This window comes from Tupaia chinensis, unplaced genomic scaffold (assembly GCF_000334495.1).
Source record: "Tupaia chinensis unplaced genomic scaffold, TupChi_1.0 Scaffold000407_4, whole genome shotgun sequence".
In the NCBI taxonomy this organism is placed as follows: domain Eukaryota; kingdom Metazoa; phylum Chordata; class Mammalia; order Scandentia; family Tupaiidae; genus Tupaia; species Tupaia belangeri.
This window is the reverse complement of record NW_006159912.1, coordinates 5544243-5555787: the sequence shown is the minus strand read 5'-3', so window position 1 is coordinate 5555787 and position 11545 is coordinate 5544243.

The following is an 11545-nucleotide window of genomic DNA, read 5'->3' as shown; positions in this document are numbered from 1 at the left end:
GGGGGGGGCGGAAGCCATTGAGGGCAATCATGAATGTCAGGGACAATGGAGGAGGAAGATGGGACATGGCAGAGGGTGGGGATGGGGAACCTAGGATGGCAAAACAAAAGGCAAGGTATGCAGGACACAAAAATTGGGAAATCATTTGCTGAGAACATATATGTTGATGTGCTTGATTGAGCCAATGCACAGTGTATTTTGGATGGAAAATTCATATGTGTGTTGTGATGAGAAAAAAAAATTTATAATAAAAAACAAAGTATAAAAAAAAAAAAAGGAGGGAGAAGAGGATAAAGACAGCAGTGAACAATAGAGAGGCAGGATGTTAATGAGAAATAGATATGGTTTATTACCTGTTGATGATGACATGTATAGTATTCTCAACTGAACCGGTCTGGGAAGTATTTCATGATGGGTGAAGTCTTTTTAATAAGCAAAATGAGAAATAGTGATTGACTGTTTAAAAAATTATAATAATAATTATTGGGAAAAGCATGGAAAAGATATTGAATGATAAAGCGGGGAGATTGATATCTCTGTATTGACTGACATGCATGGCATTCCCTTTTGAAAAAGCAATGGAAGTCAATGTAAAGTTATATGTAATCTAGTGTAATAGAAAGAAGATTATGATGATAATAAAAAAAAAAAACAAAAAAACAAAAACCACATTTGGCCATGTGGGAATCCAGTGTCTCTAACTACCACACCACCTGTCAGTCCTGATTTCAGATTATTTCTTGATAATATTACATATTAATATTATATTTTGACTCTTCTAAATTCCTTACTAGCTCTGATATTAGTTTTTTTGAAAAAATATTCTTTATTTAATTTTATTTATTATTATTATTATTATTATTTTTGCTACAGGGCACATGTGCTCGAGGAGAAAGAGAGAGAAAATGAGAAAGCAATCCACCAGGTCCAGGACTTGAACTGTGGTCCCCATGTAGGAATCCAGCACATTAATTGTCATGCCACCTGCTAGCCCAGTTCCAGTAGCTTTTTGAAAATAGATTACAGGGATAATAATAATAATAATAATGAATAAAATAATTCTTTAAAAAAAAAAAAAGGGCTGGCAAGTGGTGTAGTGGTTAAGGTGCTAGACTCCTACCTGGCCGACCACTGTTTGAGTCCTGGACCTTGCGGCTTGCTCTTCTCATCTCTCTCTCTTTCTCTCTGTTTCTCTCTGGTCAAATTAGATAACAATAATAATAATGACTAAAATAAAATAATTATTTTTTAAAAATAGATTACAGGGACCAGCAGGTGGCACAGTGGTTAAGGTGCTGGACTCCCACATGGCCTACCGCGGTTTGGGTCCTACATCTGGTAGCTTGCTTTCTCACCTCATTCCCCCACTTTGTCTCTCTCTGGTGAGTACATGTGCCCTATAGCAAATTAAAAATAATAATAATAACAATTAAATTAGTCTTTAAAAAATAGATTATATAAAATTTTATTCATTTTGTCTATGAATAAAAACAGTTTTATTCTTTTTCTTCCAATCGGAATAACTTTGTTTTCTTTATTTCTCTTACTACACTGATTAGAACCTCCATAGTTGAATCAGATTAGTGAACGTGAACATCCTCACTTTGTTCTTGATCTTAAGGGAAAGCAACCTTTCTCCATTATGTACAATGTTGGCTGTAGGTATTTCATAGAATGGAGTTCAAACTGCTATTAAAATATGTTCAAAGATTTAAAAGAAAACATAAACATAATGAAGACAGGAAATACTAGCTATGTAAAACAGTATAACTTTTAAAATAAAAATTCACCAGACAGAAATGACAACAGATTAAAGATTACACAGACATGTAAACATGATGATATTGCAACAGAAATGGTCTAAGCTGAAGCATAGACAGAAATAAAGCCTAGGTCTAATCCATGATATTGGAGTCTCAGAAAGAGAATCTAACATAAAAAAATTTGAAAAAATAACGGCCAGGGACCAGCAGTTGGCATAATGGCTATGTTGCTGGACTCTCATGTAGTCAATCGCGGTTTGAAGCCCGGACCCAGCTGCTTAAACTCACACTGGGCATGTGTGTGTGTATGTGCCCAAGATCCCAAGAGGAGAAGGGATTGTGGCATGGCCATCCCCCCTGGGGGGGGTGATCTCTCACTTTCTGTCTGTCTCTCTCTTTCTTTCTGATGAGCACACATACCCTATAGCAAAAACTCTCCAAAAAATAATAATAATAATGGCCAGAAAATATTTTTAATTTGATGAAAATTATAAACTCACAGATCAAAGAAGTTCAAGAAACTATAAAATAGACATGAATAAAACTATTCCAGAATATATCATCAGAATGCTAAAAACAGATAAGAGAAAGATCTTAAAAGGAGTCAGAAGTAAAAAGACATATTGCATACAGAACCAAGAACAAATGCTGGGCCAGCCTGGTGGTTGAGGTGGCTGGATTATACATAGCTGACAGCATGTTTCAGAGTTTAAGATCTGGTGGTTTGAAAAACATTCTAGGTGCATGTGTGTGCATGCTCAAAATCCCAAAATGAGGAAGAAATGGAAGAAAAGGGATTGTAGCCTGATCGATCTTTCTCTCTCTTTCTCTGGTGAGTTGCGTGTGCCCTCTAGCAAAATGAAAAAAAAAAAAAAGAACAAATGTTGACTTCTTGTCAAAAGCAATGCAAACCAGAACGACATACATAAATGCTGTGATTTTAAAAAAGCTACAGCCAGTGAAAACATCCTTTAAAAATAGGTAAAACAGACATTTTCCAATTAAAAGAAGCTAAAAGAATTCTAGCCAGCATACTGATACTTTGAGAAATGGTAAGGGAGATCTTCAGGTTGAGGGAGAATTGAGGCCCAGCTGCCGTGTTACAGTGTGTAAGGCCAGGGGTTTAGATCTCGGGTTAGCCTGAACATGTCAGTTGTGCCTATGATGCTGGTGGCTGGAGGGCTATGGGGAGGATCACAGCATGGCAAGACACTCCTGGAGGGAGGATGTCCGTGAGTGTGTGTGTGTGTGTGTGTGTGTGTATGTGTGCCTCGAAATAAATGAAAATATAAACTCCATGAAATTATGGAAAATTGACATTCAGCTCTACAGAAAGGAATAACTAACACTGGAAATGGAAACTGCTAGAGGATGTATGCCATTAAAATGAGAAAGTAAGTCAAGAAAGGAGAATGCATGGGATACAGAAGGCACAGCAGACCTAATGTAAAGTGAGGCAAAGGGACTTCCCAGTGTTAGTGAAGGGAGACCATAAATGATGCTCTATTTCAGGTTAGAAAAGGCAGCGAGTCCAGGTTGAGCAGATACCAAGAGATAATAATACAAAACTGATATAAAACCTAATACATCTGAACAGGGGTATATCTAGATACGAGTAGCCTGAAACTTATACAATATTAAGGGCTCTCTTTGAGAAAAAATAAGACAAAATTAAGATATATCTTAAGTAGGAATATACTTTTTTATGTAGAATGAGGAGTGGGGACTAGCAGATGGTGTAATGGTTGCATTGCTGGACTCCTACATAGTTGACTACTGTCCAACCAGACCCAGTGGCTTAAACTCACACCAGACCCATGTGCATGAGTGCCCAAGATCCTGAAGGATTGTGGCGTGGCCATTTCCCCTGGGGGTGATTTCTCACTTTCTGTCTCTCTGTAAGAAGCACACGTACTCTATAGCAAAAATCTCTTTCTCACTAAAAAAAAAAAAAGGATGAGGAGTGATCATTAAAATGATTTTTTTATAGACCATAGATGATTATTTTTAACACCCATCATGCCACGAATTCATAGGGAATAGGTTCCAGTAGCTCAGGCTCCTTTCCATTGGTTCTCACAAAGTGTGCTTCTCTGGGTGGAGCAGTCTGGCGCTTTAGTTGAACCCAGGTACTTTTCTCTTTGGCTTCCTTCTTTTTTTTTTTTTTTTTTTTTTAATATATTTATTTATTTATTTATTTTTTATTTTATTGCTTCCTTCTTTTTCTGGTCATTTTCCTTCACACGTTTTAGGAAGCTATCTCTGCTCTTAGAATGCGTAATATGCTCAATACGCAACATTGATTCCCTTGGCAAGAATCTTGCCCTTAACTTGTTTGTTCACAACAATGCGAACAGCATGCTGGGTAACATTGTAGACTCTTCCAGTTTTGCCATGGTAACATTTGTGGGGCATTCCTTTCTAAACAGTACCCATTCCCTTGATGTCTATGATACCACTTTTCTTGTAGATTTGCGTATACTTTGCCAAAGAAACCACTCTGTGTTTTCTAAAAGGCCTAGAGAGCATATATTGGGTGCCTCTCCTCTTATCCTTTGTGTTAGTCGTTTTGGTTAATTACTAGAAGGTAGCAGTTCCAGCCAAAAGCTAAAATGACTTATTTTTAAAGCATTTTTAAGAATAATTATTTTATTTAACTTCAGTTATTTATTTATTTGTTTATTTTAATTTGACCAGAGAGGGACAGAGTAAGACAGAGAGAGGAAAATTGAGAAAGCAAGTCGCCAGGTCCAGGACTCAAACCGCAGTCCACCATGTGGGAGGTCCAACACTTTTAACCAACACACCACCTGACAGCCCCCAAAATGACATAATTTTAAAAGACAACAAGCCCCATAAATATTACAAAATTCTAAAACATAGCCTGATATTTCATATTTGATATTTTTATTCTTTAACTGACCAACAAAACTCTGTAATTCTTGTTTGCCAATATTTTCCGCTGCATATTCACTGATTGCCTTTGTATATAATAATACTATTGTCACAATTTCCTACAGAAAAAAGATCTTTCAGTTTTTTCTTTAAAAAATAATTTGAGGATAATCTCTTCAATAAGTGGTTTTGGGAAAATGTGATATACACATGCAGAAAGAATGGCACTGGATCATTCCTTCACACCATGTGCACAAATCAACTCAAAATATATTAAACACCTAAATGTAAATGTGGAACTATAAAACTACTGGAAGAAAACACAGGGGGTAAGCTTTTTGACCCTGGGTTTGGTAGTGATTTCTTAGATATGACACAAAAAGCACAAGCAATAAAAGCAAAAATAAACAAATTGGACCACATCAAACTTAAAAGCTGTACAGCAAGGGAGAAAAAAGAATGAAAAAGTAATCTACAGGAAAAAATATACTTACATACAATATCTAAAATAGTAAAATTAACAATATATATGATAAGGGGTTATCACCCTGAATATATAAAGAACTGCTATTTGCTCTACAGTTAAAAAAATAACCCAACTAGGGGCTGGCATGTGGCATGGTGGTTAACGACGCTGGACTCCCACATGGCTGACTGTGGTTCAAGTCTCAGACCTGGCAGCTTGCTTTCTCACTTTCTCTCTCTGTCTCTCTCTCTCGCTCTTTCTCTAAAACAAATAATAACAAATAAATTTAAATAATTATTTAAAAAGAATAACCCAAGTGAAAAAATAGCCAAAGGACTTCAATAGACCTTTTTCCAGATTACATAAGGAACAGGAAGAACTTGGTTAACAGACACAAGAATGCATGCAAACAAGTAGGATGAGTTATAAAATATTATAATAAAGAACAAACTAGCACACCACAAAACAATGACAGAAGTTCGAGATGGTGAACATGTTCAGATCCTAGATTTCATTATTACACATGATATACATGCTTTGAAAAACCACACTGTGCCCCATAAAGACATACAACAATATGTAAATTGGAAACTACAATAAAATTATTATTAGAAAGAATACATACAAATGGCTAACAAGTAAGTATATGTAAAGATACCCCATATCACTAATATCCCCCGGCAGAGAAATGCAAATCAAAACCACAATGATACATCACTTCATACCCTTAGAATGACCACTGTATATAAAAAAACTACATTAATAAACAACAAACCAATAAAAAATCCCAAACCAGAAAGTAACAAATTCAAATAAGGATGTAGAAAAATTAGAAGCCTTGTGCATTGTTGGTGGGATGTCATGTAAAATGTGATGCAGCTGCTGTGGAAAACAGTATGGAAGTTCCTTTTAAAATTCTAAGTAGAATTGCCACATAATCTCATAATCCGACTTCTTGTTATACATCTAAAAGAACTGAAAAGAGAATTTCGGAGATATCTGCACATTTATGCAGATTGTGGCGTAATTCACAATACCCAAAGACATGGACGCAACCTAAGTTTTCATTAATGAATGAATGGATAAAGAAAATGTGGACTATACATACTGTGTCATATCATTTAGCTTTAAAAAAGGAGGAAATTCTGTCATCTGCCATAACATGAGATCAGTCCATCACTTGTTTACTTCCAAGTAAAAGCCTTGATATCACTACTTAACATGGATGAACCTCAGTATGTTAAGTGAAATAAACAAGTTATAAAAAGACAAACACTTCCACTGACATACATCGCCTAAAATAGTGAAATTAATAGAAACAAAGCAGAATGTAATTATCAGGGGCTTGGAGGATTGGGGTAATGGGGAATTGTTTAATGGGTATAGAATTCCAATTACACAAGACAAAAAAGTTCTAAGGCCAGCCTGTGACCTAGTAAAGGGGGCTAGATCCTACCTGGCTGACCCTGTGGTCTGAATCCCAGACCTGGCAGCCAGAAAAACACACTGGGAGTGTGAGCGTGCATGCCCCACATCCTAGCAAGATGAAAAATCGAGAAGAGATTGCAGTGTTATCACACCCCATTGGGGGTGCTTTCTTTCTTTCTCTCTCTCTTTCTTTCTTTCTTTTTTTTTTTTTTAAGCTTTTTTCCATAGGGCATGTTTACTCACCAGAGAGAGACAGAAAGAGAGAAAGTGAGAAATCACTTCCCCAGGGGGAATGGCCACACTGCAATCCCTTCTCTTCTATTATCCTCTCAGGATTTTGGACACGCATGTTCATGCACCCAGCATGATTTTCAAGCTACCAGGTCCGAGACTCTAACCATGGTCAACCATGAGGGAGTTCAATGCCTTAAGCACCATGTCATCTGGTGGCCCTAGGCGGGGGTGCTTTCTCCTTCTCCCTTTCTCTTTATCTCTCCGCCTCTCTCTGATGAGTGCTCATGCACTGTGGCAAACCTGAAAAAAAAAAAAAGTTCTTCCTAGAGATCTGTTGCACAATAATATATAAAAGCATTAATAAACTATACACTTGAAGAATGATTAAGAAGGTAAACTTAATGTTATACTTTTTTAAATAGTTATTTATTTTATTTTATTTATTCACTCATTTATTATTATTATTATTATTTTTCGTTTGACCAGAGAAAGACAGAGGGTGAGACTGAGAGAGAGAGGAAGTGAGAAAGCAAGCCACCAGATTCAGAACTTGAACCCTGGTCAGCCGTATGGGAGTGTCCAGCGCCTTAACCACCATAACACCTGCTGGTCCCCATGTTATACATTTTTATATTACAATAAAAAACAACACAAATCTGATAAAAAGAAAGGAGACTAAAGACTAAAAAATGTGGTACTAGTGGAGTTTCGTTGAGGTGATGCAAAGAGAAGGGCACAGACAGAAACCATCATTTCCAATATTACTGTGCCTTCCCGACTGGATTAAGAAATATACTTTAAAGACAGATCCTATATATTATTCATTTTAGGTGTGAGTGGTCAAGAAAATCCATAGTAAATAGAAAAATACTTAACAGGAAGGGGGGACAGTGGTACAATGGTAAATAAAACACGGTGCCCACAGGAATCCCACGTAGGAAGGTTCCCAATTTATCAGGAGGCCTCCCTGGTACACTGGGCATGGACAGACGCATAATCGAAGGCTAGCTGAAGACTTGGGCGGGGGGCGGGGAGAAATCATGATATTAGGACCCTGTGGGGGGTTCTATCTCTCTCTCAATCATGGAAGAAATAAGTGAATAAACTTAAAAAAATACTGACCAAATAAATGGAGACATAGCAAATGCAAAATAGGCAAGGATTAAAAAAAGTAGAGGTGCAAACAGCCCCCAAGATCAAATACGACTAAGGATATCGACTCTTCAGTGACTGACAGTGTATCTATGGCCTAACGTGACATCTACAAGTGACTAAGTTTCTCTCCAGGCACAATATGTAGGACATGATATTAAATATTCAAGAGAAACATGGCCCAGTTTATTTTGGGGGGGGGCACGATGGATTTTCAGTGAGCTTTGAGCACACACAGACCTATATAGGACAGGTCTTGGATGTAGAGAAGAAAACAAAGGAAAGCAGAGTCTCCCACGCTACGGTCGTGTTTCAGGTCAAATCGTCCTTTCTTACACAGCCCTTACTTGCTTTGGTCTGGAAAATTCCAGGTTTCACGTCCTTGCCACCTCCTTTCTGGACTTCTGAGTTAGACTGTAAGCATGTGAACATCTCATACGTCTTGACAAGCATCGCATTTTTTGGCAACATGGCATTTGTTCAATTATTCACTCACTCGCTCACTCATTCAACCACCAACCATGGCTAAGTGTTGGGAATTCAAAGATCAACAAGACATGTTCAACACTGCAGCTGTCGGGAAGGGGCCTGAATATTTCTGAGAGACCAATTGCTTGTTTATTTCCAAAGAAATGAAAGTCTTAACATCACTATTTACTAACTTTTAAGTTATGAAGTACTGTGGCAATTTAAAAATGAACTTTTCTATCCTACCAGAAAGGAGATGAGAAGAAAAGAACCTTGCTTTTGGAATTCTGGCTCTATTAAGAAAACATGGAGGGTCCCCTTTTCAATGTGCCCCCCTTTTGAATGTGTCTCTGGCTGGAGATGGTTCCTCTCTGGCTATGGATGAGTGTGCGTGTGTGAGGACACTGTTTATTCTAGCCTTTCTGCAATTTACAAATTGAAACAAATAATGGTGGAGACATTTGCAACTATGGAAAAAGGGAGTTTACAAAGTGGGAGAAAATAGACTAAATAGGCTTAGATTACAGAAAATTTCTAACACGGCATGGGATAGACTGCGCAACAACAGAGGTGCAAAGGGCTGTGAGTCACTGATTGTAGCAATCAGATATTTAAAAATTTCCTAAATATGCCAGTTTCAGACGACAATATCTACATGTAAGGGCATCTTGGTAAACCCTGAGAACACTGGACAGAAAAATTTTCCTAAGCCTCTTGTTTCATCTCTCCACTCTCAGATACAGTTTCTCAGATACCATGTCTTAGTTTAGTGTTAAATCATTCAAACCCAAGGTGCTTCTCACACTTTCCTTTGGAAACTAATTCCCCTTTCCCAAACCTTTCCTCAAACATAATTTGTCAGGGTGAGTTTCCTGTGAAAAGCATGCACAAAAGATCATCCTTTAGATATTCACACATTAGCCATTGTCTGCATCCACTAATGGGCTGGGTGTGAGTGTCTTTATTTTTATTTTATTTTATTTTAAAAGTGTTTTTATTTGAGAAGAAAAGAGAGAGACACACACATACACTGGACAGGGTCTTGCCATGCCACAGTCCTCCCAACAGCCTCACAGTCAGCCGGCTTCACAGGCAGCCGCAGGTATTCAGGTCAACCAGGATCAGAACCCAGGCCCACCCAGTGTGGCTCCAGGGCTGCCCGGCAGCACGCTATTGCCTGTGCCATGCTGACTGGACCTGTCTCTCTCTTTCAAGCCACCTGTCTCCTTTACTAATCACAGCTTCTCTGCTTAGGATTGAATATCCTGTGTAACTCCCAAAGTACTGAAGTAAAAATGAGGTCAAATCCGAAAATGACAACCCTGCATTTGTTAACTTGGTTGCTGAAGTGTGCATATATGATAAACATCTTATTGCTTGTTAATGATCAAGAGAGGGTTGTCTCAAACAGTTACCATTTTAATGAAAATGAGGCAAAGCTTCCCCACTACAATAGAAACTGACCCTGACTACAAGAGCTTACATATGGATTTCAGATCTTTATCAAACAATACTCAAACAGCAACTCTTATTAGAGATGAGGAAGGGAAATAGCGCAGTACCCAGGAAAGGTGTGATTTTCACAACATGAAGCTATCCCATTTGTCCCTTCTTTTTTTTCTTTCCTTCAGTTTTTAGCCATAGAGTGGTGCATGCACTTGCCAGGGAGAGACAAAGAGAGGGAAAGTGAGAAATCACCCCCTACCCGCCCCTGGAGGGATGACTATACTGCAATCCCTTTACCTCCATTCTCCCCTCAGGATTTTGGGGACACAAACACACACCTGGGGTGATTTTCTTTCTTTCTTTTTTTGTTTTGAGAGAATTGTTTTTTTTTGTTTGTTTGTTTTTGTTTTTGCTATAGGGCGCATGCGCTCGTCAAAGAGACAGAAAGAGACAGAGAAACAGAAAACGAGAAATCACCCCTGTGGGGAGCGGGGATGGCTACACCGTAATCCCTTTTCCTCTATTTTCCTCTTGGGATTTTGGGCGCACGAGCACATGCGTCCAGCATGAGTTTTAAGCTGCCAGTCTGGGACTCAAATCACGGTTGACTACGTGGGAGTCCAGTGTCATAAGCATTACGCCATCTGCTGGTCCCACATGGGATGATTTTCAAAGTGCCGGATCCAGAACTCAAAACTGTGGTGGGCTATGTGGGAATCCAGCACTTTAACCACCATGCCACGTGCTAGCACCAATTCATTTATTTTTTACAATAACTTTTTGAGGTTATAATCCTTTATTATTCCCATTTTATAGATGGAGAGGAGTCTGGCTCTACAATCCACACTTTACCAGGCATTGCAAATTAACCTCCAAATTTGTGAGAATTTCATTTAACTTTTAGATTAATTTGTAATCCCCAAAGAGGTTACATCCATTTATGTTTTTACCAATGGTGTATGAGTTTCCACATCTTTGCCATCATTTATGGTTGGAATGTTAAAATTTCTTTTTTTTTTGAGAGAGAGATTTTGCCACAATCCTTTCTTCTCTCAGGATTTTGGGCACACATGCACACATGCCCAACATGAGTTTCAAAGCCACTAGGACTGGGCCTCAAACCACAGTTGACCACATGAGAGTCTAGCACCTTCACCACTATGCCATCTGCTGGCCCTGGAGTTTTTACATTTCAATCATCCAAATATGAAGTACTAAATTTTTCTTATAGGATAATCATTCATCCCAACACAATATATTTACCATCTGTCTTTCTCTGTAATAATGCCATCCTGTCTTGATTATTACACATTTATAATATTTTTTAGAGGTTTTGCTATAGGGCACGTGCACTTGCCTGAAAGAAAGAGACAGAGAGACAAAAAGCAAGAAATCAACCCTCAGGGGTGATGGCCATGCTGCAATCTCTTCTCCTCTAGGGATTGTGGGTATGCACACACATGTACCCGGCGTGAGTTTAAGCCACTGGGTCCAGGACTCAAACCGCAGTCGACTACATGGGAGTCCAGCGACATAGCTATTATGCCAACTGCTGGTCCCACACACATTTATAATACATTTTAATATTTGGCGGGACAGAAATGAAATGAAATTGAAATGAATATGATACAAGGTCGGTTGTCCTTCAAACCTGTTCTTTGCAGGTTTAACTCTTTGATCTTCCTCATGAAGT